Genomic DNA, 12,350 nt, shown 5'->3' with positions numbered 1-12,350 from the left:
TAGAGCTGAACCTATGAGAGAGAGAGAGAGAGAGAGAGAGATTCTGTATTCCTTTCAAAGTATACCTTCAAAGAGGTAATCATCATTCCACTTGGGTGAGACAATCTCTCTCTCTCTCTCTCTCTCTTCGTGTATATGTGAGCAACGTCATATCTCAATGGCCTCACTAGAATTGTTAAAAATAACCCTCGGCTGAGTGAGGTCACAAGAGGTCGTTCGACCACAGGGATCGTCATTCGTCAGACCAGAGTTTCTTGTCGATCAATTATCAGTGACAAGGACCTATGCGCTCTACTGGCGGAAATAAATGTATAAAAAGAAAAGGAGTATTTTCGCAAACCAAAGCTAATCAATGTGTGTGAATGGACGCACACTTAAGCGTGCGACAGTTACGAATAAGCACTTATGAACCAATAAAATGGGGCGACAGTACTTTCGTACCGAAATCTTAGAGAATATAAGCAAGATCTCTCTCTCTCTCTCTAAAGGCCTTCTGACCCTAGTAATTTTTTCTAATAACTTATTTCGCATTGATGCTGTTCACATTCATTCAAGGAACCAGAGTAGGGCAAAATCTGCATTTCAATACAAAATATAGTACAAGCGCATTTAATGCATCTTGGCCTAACAATTAGAAATGAAAATCTTAATACTTCCACGGGGCATTAGAAGGCTGGAATAAGCAGCCCTACGTAGCCGTGCATGAATGGCTTTTAATGAGTATTTTCTTAACACGTTCACGGTCCGAAAAACCTAAGTATGTGTTAGCATGAGGAGGGTGGGGGCGGGGTTGTTGGTTATGTGCACACAGCCACGCTCATAATATGTTCCGTTACATCTCATATAAATAAAAATACCTTTTTGAATATGAATCCTGTCAGGTTCGTCATATTGCGTTCATGAGGGCTGCTCATAGCAAAACAAGCTTAGAAGCACCAACTTAGAACTTGCCAAGTCACTGTTTCATTCAGAGACAACAATCTCCAACGCATTTATAAAACACCCTATACGTAACCAGAAAGGTAGCTTTTACAAAAAGTACATAGCTACTAATTTATGAACTGCTTCGAGTTTCCACACATACTGGTCTCAAGCAAGGTTTAATCAGAATTAATCCAGGGGTAAATGACGATTATGCGTCTGTTATTTGGCCCCATCTGCATGGTATTCGCAGAAAAAATAACCAGCGCTTGCAAATCTTTATGGCTGGAGAGAGAGAGAGAGAGAGAGAGAGAGAGAGCCTGACACGGGCGACTGTTGTATGGAATTGTCAGACCGGAGGCTGTATAAGGTCGGTCGTCCGCGACAAGAATTTCGGACGACAAACTCAAACGGGTGCGCAATGATTGACTGAAAAATACGTAGTTCACCCAATGTGAAAATCTATTCCAAGTACTGCTCAATTGGCCCTTTCATAAAAAGGAATAGAACGCTCTATGCAGGTCTGTCGTTTTAACCTTGCATATAACATCATTCTAAACATTGCCAGCAATTGCACACTTGAAAAGTGACCACGGCTGCAAACAGCTGTTCTTTAGCTATTCTTATAAAATCAGGACCGGTTTATAATCAAATTCAACGTTAAGATAACTTATTATTATTTCGATGATGAGAGATTATGATGCTTAACTATAAAAAAAGCTTTTGCAAGCGAGTATAATAACGGTTGTCAGGGTCAAATGTGGCATCTTCTTTATAGCACTATAGCAGCAAAGGCGCGCTGTGGTAACGCTAATTCATTATGCACACACATTCTGGGTGTTATACGTCATACTCTATACGTCATACTCTGAAAGAAAGGAAAAATTTATATCAAATGAGAACTTACTTTACATTCGAAGTGCTTGTTGGCTTAACTTGAGACCAACTGTAGCTAAATTTGGATGGGCTCCATTCGTTTTCGTGGCCTGTATTACTATACACTGCATGTCTTGAAAATATTTCAGACATCCAGTCCAGATAGTTTGGTGAGTCCTAACACACTTTCAAAACATCATTTTACGTTTGATAAGAGGCAAAGGGCAACTTGAACAATTCAGGGGTAATCCTATCCCGATATATATATAAGTGTATATATATATATATATATATATATATATATATATATATATATATATATATATTATATATGTATGTATGTGTGTGTGTGCGTGTGTGTATATTAGGCGCTCGGGGATCAAATGATCCTAGCGAATTGCCTACTTCACATATTCCTTATAGAATACACACAGACACACGCACACACACACCACACATATATATATATATATATATATATATATATATATATATATATATATATATATGTGTGTGTGTGTGTGTGTGTGATGTGTGTGTGTGATGTGTGTGTGTGTGTGTGTGCGTGTATGTGTATGTATGTACACACACACACACACATATATATATATATATATATATATATATATATATATATATATATATATATATATATATATATATATATATATATATGCAATATAAAAACATCGTATCGTGCTTCTAAGAAATCAGTAGAAGGATCCACAGTAATATTCTTGTTTATCCCGATGAAATATATTTATGGAAATAGCCCTATTTACAAAGCTTAAAGCTTTCGTCCATCTTTCTGTGGACTTGATCACGTCCACAGAAGGATGGACGAAAGCTTTAAGGTTTGTGAATATTGATCCAAATATATTTCATCTGGATAAACAAGAATATTACTGTGGATCCTTCTACTGGTATATATCTATATATATATATATATATATATATATATATATATATATATATATATATATATAAAAGAGAGAGAGAGAGAGAGAGAGAAGATAGAAGAGAGAAAGGAGAGAGACGAGAGAGAGAGAGAGAGAGAGAGAGAGAGAAGAGTACCAAATTCACAATAAAGCATCGTCTACGACTCTACGATATTGTAATTTGAAATCGAGGAAATCCTGGACTTTATAACCAAATTCCAGCACATAAAATTTCCTGCTGGACGTGGCTGAAGCTTTGAATGGTCAAACGAACTTGTAAAAGGCCTGAGGAAAACTTTTAGGAAAGCGTTCTTTTAATTTCTAACATGAGATACGTTTGCATGAAAAATAGGAAGCATTTGTATTCATCCATAAATCCTTCACACAGAAAATATAGGATAAAAGAATTGTCTCTGTATCAATGTAGTACTTTTGTGTTTGCAATGCCACCCCCCTTTATTTATTTATTTATTTTTTGCAATCAGTCATTAAGTTACGACGTACAGAAACGAAACAAGCAGTTTTTATAAAAGCCTTCGCGCGCCTGGGTATAAATGGTTAACGGTCACAGCTTGAGATGAATTGGGGAGCCCCACTACTATAGTAGATTCACATCAACAGTGCATTTGACGTCTAGGCCAGTCCCTTACGACGCTCCTGATTGGCTGTTGATAAGCCAGTCACAAGGCTGGAAACTCTTAGTCTCTCGAGAGTTCACATTGGAAGGATTTATGTTCCACCTTTCCAGAGCGATACGTATTTCAAAAGTATCTCTCGGGAGAGGTGGAACATAGATCCAACCTAAGTGAACTCTCTCTCGAGCGTGATGGTTTCCACTTTCCAGTCCTCAGATTGACTAATCAACAGCCAATCACGAGCGTCGTAAGGGACTGGCCTAGACATCAAATGCACGGTTGATGTGAATCTACTATAACAGCCACAGTTCAGCAGGCAAGTCATTCACCTCTGATCGCGGTTTTCCCCTTAATTGTAGTGTTATAAATTGTGATAATTATTCTGCAGGTACTTACCCGTTCTTATCTCAATTGGAGAGCAGTGAACGATCCCAGTTAAGAATTGGTGATATTTCTGCAGCAAGCTCAGTAATTAGTCGTTGATCATCTTTACTAAGAACATGTTAAAACATGAAAATAAACGCACTTTTTTATACTTTTCGAATTTACGAAATTCAAGGACCGTATCACCAGATTTGCATCATTAAGATATTTTAGACGTAATATTTCATTTATCCTAAACTTTTCAATTTTGGGTTTCAGAGCACATATAATCTAGAGCAGTGTTTCTCAACGTGGGCCATATGGCCCCTTGGGGGCCATGAGATTTTTTCAGGGGCCACAAGGCAAAATTTGAAAAATGGGGGCCATGGGGGCCACAGAAAATTTAGGACCCACAAAATATATAAATGTGTAATATTTTGAAATAAATCATTAATATGCTTGAGTTTAGTTTGAAAATCATTCAATTCAATATACCAGGTAATTTTTGCAGACAGTGAAATATTCAATAATCTCTTCACTCTCTCTCTCTCTCTCTCTCTAGCTGGCAGAGTGGTAAAAGGCTGAACTATGACCCTTGACAAAAACCATTAACTCTCTCTCTCTCTCTTTCTCCCTCTCTCTAGCAGGCAGAGTGGTAAAAGACTGAACTATCAAAGATTATGCTGACTGGTAAACTTCCGAACGACAACCATTAAGATGTTTATAAACAATTTTAACAGCAACGGTATATGGGTTATAATGTAACCGTTATATTGTTTCTTCTTCAATAATAGATCCGTCTTTCAGTTTAACATAGACTTACGAGGAAAGAGACTTGATTTAAGTTCTACCAAAGAGGTTTGTGAAAGATACTTTATATCCACATACGTATGTACATACAAACAACATTTATACTTACATACAGTGTACAAACATACAATTTATACTTACATACACAGTCTCTTTCATGTACACTCAGTACACACACACATACTTGTCATGAATTTTATTTATCTATTCACTTTGTATTGTTATTGAGGGAGGGGTAAGAGTATCTTTTATGGCTAATAACTTTTGCTTTTTATTTGCTTGTTTGAATATGTGGAGGGCAATGATTTTCCCTCCCAGACAATAATAGCGGTACTGAGTTTTAATGAGTTTTGTTTGTTTTTTATTTTAGATAAGCATGACCAGTCCAGCTAAGAAAAAATGCAGACAGTATTCTGTCGAATATCTTGCTTTTGGATTCATTGAATCTCCACAAAATACTACAATGCCTATGTGCCTGCTGTGTATGACCTCACTCTCAAATGAAAGTATGCGTCCCAGCAAACTGAAAAAGCATCTGGAGACTGCACATAAAGACAAGAAAGACAAGCCGCTAGATTTCTTCAAGAAATTACGTGATGAGTTCCAAGGAATAGGATGAACAGTGAATCATATGTTTACCCAAAAAGTGGCAAAGTAGACAGAGGGATGTTGGCTTCTTACAAGATAGCAAATTTGATTGCAAAAGCAGGTAAGCCTCATACTATCGGTGAATCTCTGATCATGCCGGCAGTGGCTGTAGTGCTTTCAACAGTCATGAATCAGAGTCCACAAGAGGTAACTATACTCCGTTTTTTTTCATCTGTCCATCCGCCTGTGTGGTTTTTGTATGGTAACACTGCGTCCCGGGCTTTAAATAGTTGCGCTACGTGTAAGTTTTAGGTAAATAAAAGGATATCTGGGTGTACATTTGCAACTGAAAAGTGTTTTTAATAATTTACTGTATGCGAATTACACCATTAATATTCGAAATAGGTTATTGTTATTATTGTTGAATGTAAGCTCCCTTTTCGGGGTGGCGAATGGAACAGCCAGACGCAGTGGCGGGAAAATTGCTTCTCTCGCTATTCACTACGGCAAGATGTCAACGTATTACTTCATTATACGTAAGTATATCAGTATGTACTGTTAATTTTTATAAAGTGCGTTTCAGCCAGATACGATATGACGTAACTTGGTTTAGTATCAGTTTGATGGAATTTGCGTCTGGCTGTTCCATTCGCCACCCCGAAAAGGCAGCTTACATTCGACAATAATAACAATATCCTATTTCGAATATTAACGGTGTAATTCGCATGCAGTAAATTATTAAAACACTTTTCAGTTGCAAATGTACAACCAGATATCCTTCATTTACCTAAAACTTACACAGCGTAACTATTTCAAGCCCGGGACGCAGTGTTACCATACAAAAAGACCACTGGCGGATGGACAGATGAAAAAAAACAGAGTATAGTGTTATTCCTCTGAGCAACTCCTCAGTATCACGCCGTATTGATGAGATGGCAGCTGATGTTGAAAACCAATTAATCTCAAAACTGCAGGTGAATGATTTTCTCGCTTCAACTCGAGAATCAACTTTACCTGATAATCTGCTCTTTTGATGGCATTTGTGAGGTTTCTTGATGTAGATAAAATATGTCAAGAAATGCTTTTCGCATTGAAAGTTAACAACGACTGACACTAAAGGAGAATCCATCTTCAAAAAACTTGAGGTCTATTTTGAGGAGAACAACATTCCACTCAAGAACATTGTGGCTTGTGCAACAGATGGCGCTGCTGCTATGATAGGAAGGTATCGGGGATTCAGTGCTTACTTAAAAAAGCTGTTCCTAATGTCGTTTGTGTGCACTGTGTTGTTCACCGGCAGCACCTGGTTGCCAAAAACCTAGCAGGACGTCTTCATGAAGCACTTGGGCATGTTATCAAGGCTGTCAACTTGATAAAAAGTAGTGCACTGAAAGATCGCCTCTTTCAGCAATTATGTGAAAAGAACAATGAAGAATTTGAAAAACTTGTGTTGCACACAGAAGTCAGGTGGCTTTCTAAAGGTAATTGCCTGAACCGTTTTGTTGCACTTTGGGACAGTGTTATCTCTTTCTTTAGTGGGACAGAACTTGGACAGAAACTTGTTGATGCAAAGAGTGACATCTTCTACCTGTCTGACATATTTGAAAAGCTAAATGTTCTGAACAAAGAGCTTCAAGGAAATAACTCCACCATGTTTTCCTGCAAGGAGGCAATTACTACATTTAAAGGGAAACTCAAGCTGTTCTGGTTGAACCTTGGAAGACGAGAGTTTGCACAGTTTCCTTCCTTAGCAGTTATATCCACCGATCTGCTTGATGATGACCTAGCAGTGTATGTTGACCATCTGAAGCAGTTGCATAATGATATGGACACTCGCTTCTCTGACCTACTCCAAATGACTGTGCCACACTGGTTTGTGGATCCCTTCATTGCTGATGTATCTGAAGTTGATGTCACCCTACAAGAAAGTCTCATTGAACTTCAGAATAACACAACAGCTCAAGCAAGGTTCAAGCGTGGAGGACACCAGAAGCTGTGGATGAATCAAGATGTGTATAAGAAGTACCCAATACTCTGGAAAGATGTGAAGTTGCTCTTACTTGCCTTTCCCACGTCTTACTTGGTTGAGACTGGTTTCAGTCGGGTGATGTACCTGCTGTCAAAGACACGAAATCGCCTTGACATAGAAAAAAAAGAGGCGATTTACGTCTCTCTCTGACAGCTTTCAAGCCAAACATTGACAAGTTGGCAGCCTTGCATCAGTCACAGGGATCCCACTGAAACCTTTCAAGATAAAGCCAATTGTACCTACCCCCCGGAAGCGAACGTTCGTGAGCTTCAAATACGCTGTTCATCTCAGGCTCATGAAGGCACTTTTTAGGTGAGGTGTTTCACAAACTTCCAACAAACGTTTTTTTTTCACATACTTAGGACGTCAATGATAATGTAACTCGATATACAGTAAATTATGCGTTTTCTCATTGATTTTAGACCTGTCACATGCAGAAATATAGTGATGCACAAAAATCGTAATACCTATTATAGTGTACAAAAACGTACAACCCTCATTTTCACCTTTTGAGGGAAATTAAAGGTTTTTCCATTTCTTAAAAAGCCTTCCTTTATTAATTGTTGTTTTAAACATTCGTCCTCATTTGGTGAGCAAACGACAGCATATAGAGTACTGAAATATGTCTATATAAGCCCAAAATGATACAGCAATTATCTGTGATCGAGAAATTTGAACTGTGGGAAATGGTCACCAAATCCCGCCACCAGATGTCTCTGCAGCAGCGTAAACAAATTGGCGGGCCGCACGAACTGAATTTGTTTGTCATAGTGGCTGAATTAAATTTACATGCAAGTGCATGCCAGCTGATATACTAGATACCACTACGACGACTTGAGAAAGCCAGGGCCCATAGGTAAGTGATAGCAGCTTATGCCATTATCTTTCACTATCATTTTTATAGTGATATCCCTATAGCATATGAGAGAGAAAAGTACCTAGTCTACAGGGAATAGTACTAATTCTGCATTTTCTTTGGGGAATTGAAATACCAATTCGACTCTAGGAAGAGTTGCTTTTGTTGTAAGGGTTTTAATGTGAGCAAACCTTTAGGCTGGACTAAAATTGGCGAGAATATAGGCTGTACAAGGTGACAAGGTCTCAGCCAAAAATTAGTAGGTAAGTAAACCTATACCTACTATACTAGGCTAGTACTAGCTAGGCTATCTACTTAATTTATGGCGTCCTATGGCCGTCCCCGGCTAAGTAATTAAGTCTAGGGATGTTAGGTAGAAGCCCCCACCTTCAAAGGGGGTGTGGGGGCAAGCCCCCCCCCATCTAGGTACTAATGCTTGATTGACGCAGACGTTAGGTTAGGCTATTTCTGCCAAAACCCCTGATTCCCATAGGGCACCCAGGGTGGTTGTAGAGTAAAGGGTTACTTTCAATTTTACTGACCAAGGTTTTTCCCCCCTTTTTTTTTTTTCCCATAGATAAACCAAATAAAAGGTTGGTAATTTGGTGATTCTTACTAGGCTATTAAGGCTGTGCAAGCTTATAAAAAAGTAGACTCCTAAAGTTAAGACAGAGTGCCAGAAATTGTAAGCTCAGGTTCCGGAGGACAATTTTCAATTTCCAATATCTCCTAATTTCGAGGACATTTGAGATGCTGGAGGGTCTGCCCCACTTGAATTTATTAAAACAATATCTAAAATAACATAAAAAAAAAAAGCTGTCTTTTTGAATGACATAATTCTGAAATTGTGAATTTCCAGAGGACATCTAAAAATCTTTAATTTTCAGCACTCTGAGTTAAGGAGAATACCTAAGGGGTAAGGGTAAAGGATGTGGGATCCTCTTCAATTTCTTTATCTAGAACTAGGCTATAGTCTAACTTAGTATTTGGCTTATTTAACCTAACCTTCGTAAATTTACAATAAATCAGCTTTTTAATGATAACATGGGCTATGTTGGTTAGATTAAGTAATATTAGGTTAGATTGTATTTATTTACATTAATGGTCAGTGGATCCCGCATTCTTAACGCTTACCAATAGTATATAGAATGCGTAGATACTAGGCTAGTCATTAAGTGAGGAAATATCAAATAGTAAAAATGATTTTGTTTAAAGTTCCCTCCAGCCCAAGTAATGCTTAATTGACCAGAGGTTAGGTTAAGCATTATACAAAAAAAAATTTTTTTCACTAACGTATAATGCTTAACCTAACCTCTGCGTCTGTAAAGCATTATTTGGAAACTAAATTTTGTGTACTAGCCTAACCTATATTGCTTAACCTAACCTCCACTTTAAACATCATTATTTTCATTATTAGACATTTCCTCCCTTACTGACTCTTATCAATGCATTCTATACACTATTCTCCTTAATTCTAGGCATTTACTTTTTTATAAGCTCATGTGGCTCTAATAGTAACAATTACCCAAAGTAATGGGTGATGTTAGTGCAATTAGTATTTGAGGAACAGATATTCATGGTAAATATTGAGAAAAGGATTGGTTCTTTTACCAAATAATTTTTTTAAAAACATTGTAGGTTCAGTGCTGTGATAATATTACCTTTACATTTTTATAAAATAGGATAAAGCACTGTATTTGTAAAACCAATGCAAAAAATAAATAAATAATTCAGACCTGTAATTGTACGGTAGCAGCAAATCGGCGTTTGGCTTACCAAGCTCGCTGGATATTGCCTTATTGCACGGGTTCAGGGTAAAAATGATGAGTATAGCTTTATATTTATCTCAGGGCCTCTGCAAGTTCATTATCATATTACAGTATAATGGACTGAGTAGTGAGTTACCAGAACAGTTAATTTATTATATCTTGTGAAATTTCATAGCCCTACCCAATATTGTATTGGTATATTCATGTATATTATGTTTTTAATCAGTTGTTACTAATAAGGTGCAGTTAACTTGAATGAAATATTTGCAAAATCAGTTCTAAAACACTGATGTGTGAGAGAGGGGAAAACTACATATATATTCACTCTTTTACAGGATGCGACTTGAATTGTTTATAGAGGTTGAGGCATGGCTGAATTGTGTCATGGCATCTGGTTGAAAAGGTGGAGCTGTATCACAGTCAGCTTTTGGCAGCTATTACCGTTTTAGTGAAAATTAAGAGGAAGAAATCAATGACTCCACAGAGGAAGGGAAATGGAAGTGTGTGCATCCAAATTATTTTTATTTTATTTTTTATTTTTTTGTATATGTATCTACATATTCGGCCATATTTTATAAGGTTTATTTCATGTATTTTTTATTTCTGTGTTTGTTATAATGCATATATCTGTTATCAAAAGAAAAATAGAAATAAAACCTAAACAAATGGTTCATGCGCTTGGTGGGATGTGATATATTTGAATCTCTTATCTTTTGTTTGTATCATTCCAAATGGTTGCAATCTTCAGTATGGTACAGACATATGTGTATGTGTGTTTTATAAAAATAGCTGTCTATTAGCACAAGTCTCATGTGTGTATGTATGTACATACATACTTTATATATACTTTTTTTTACTGTAATTTGTTTATGGAATGAGGTTGTTGTTACTGAGGTAAGACTCAATCGAGTGCATGTGTAGGTTATTTATATACAAAACAGAGGCCACATTATTTGACTATATTTACTTTTACAGTGTTAGTCCTCACTGGAACATGTCAGTGCAAAATAAATTATAAGCAAGATTAAAACTTTTATTCTCCTGAGATTTACTGTAAGGTATATGAACTTTCATTTTATGGTCTTGAAAATTATTAATGATAGATATTGCAAGGTTCATGTAAACCTTGTAAACACATTTTCAGGGCCTCTATAAGGATTTTTTATTATCCTTACAACGTTTGTATCAAGCAGTTAAAAGGTAATTATGAGGCATTTATAAAGCCTATTTAAGGTTCTGTACAGGATTGTATAAAGTATGTTAAAAGCAGTTAATTGGTAATTATGAGTCATTTATAAAGCCTATTTAAGGTTCTGTATGGGATTTTTTAAGGTTTATACCATGGTTTTTTGAAGCTCTTTCAAGGCTTTTATTAAGATTTATTTCAAGCATATTTAAGGCTTGCACAAACCTAAAAGTGTACACGAAAATGGGTACTTTTTAGGTGTATCACAAGCACTTTTTAAGTTTGGGGCTTAAAGTTCGCAAGCTTGTAAAGTACGTTCGTCTGATGTACTATGAACATTCATTTTCTGGGGGGGTACATGTATTCCTTGTTTTTTTATTTCTTTTGTAAATAGATAAGTGTTCAAATAAAATATTTTTCCAATTAATATTGGTATTTGATTCATGCCTGAAATTAGTGTTTTGAGTAAACATTGTACTACTCAAACTAGAACCATAATATACCTTCCCTAGGCGTATAAGGTGATGGACGGAAGGCGGGTGTGTGTGTGGGGGAGGGGGGTAAGAACTCAGAGTGGCATGGAGGGGCCACAACAACTTGCACTGGATTGAAGGGGGCCACCACCAAAAAAGGTTGAGAAAACAGTGATCTAGAGCATTTAGCCTGATGATACAACCTAAAATCGAAAAGGACTGTCGCAGAAGTCTGTTGGTAGACTGGGCCAGAGGTAGGCTACACTTAAGGCCTCTTAGCTCCTTTAAGACCTTACCATACCAAACTTATGAAGCCCAGATACGTTCAGAAGCCTCAGAATTTGATAAGGACAATTTACAGTTTCGAATGACTTCACGGTCAACAGACACTTTTCGAAAAGTTACAAAATTCTCGATTCCTGGACACAGTATTCCTTTCGATGTACAATCTGGAGACAGGGAAGCCAGCTCGATCTGCCAACGTCAAAAGTCAACATTAGGTATACAACCCCAGGCCGTTATCAAGGGTAAATTACCGTGGCAGCATTCATCTTCGTCCTCTTAACTACTGAAGGTTCAACTGTCACGATAGAAACTGATTTGGCCAATCAGAAGCCTCCGCCATACTACATGTTCTTCGCCCTCTTTTCTTGGCTGAAAGCTTTGATTTTTCCTTACATATCATTGTCCATTGACATTTAACACCTACCTTATTCGATTAGGTAGTGTATGAGCACAGTGTTTAATAGTATTTGTGTTTGTCTTTTGATACGTAATTGCTTAAATTATTCAATAAATAAAAAAGTTCTAAGTAGTTGCTTTTCCGTCTCATGGTAGATCTAGGGTACCTATCCGCGGCGGCCCAAACTATGGCAGTTGCGGTTTTTCTATGCAGTTTCACCCACT

The sequence above is a fragment of the Macrobrachium nipponense genome, chromosome 44 (genome assembly GCF_015104395.2).
Source record: "Macrobrachium nipponense isolate FS-2020 chromosome 44, ASM1510439v2, whole genome shotgun sequence".
Taxonomy (NCBI): domain Eukaryota; kingdom Metazoa; phylum Arthropoda; class Malacostraca; order Decapoda; family Palaemonidae; genus Macrobrachium; species Macrobrachium nipponense.
This window is presented reverse-complemented; position numbering follows the sequence as displayed.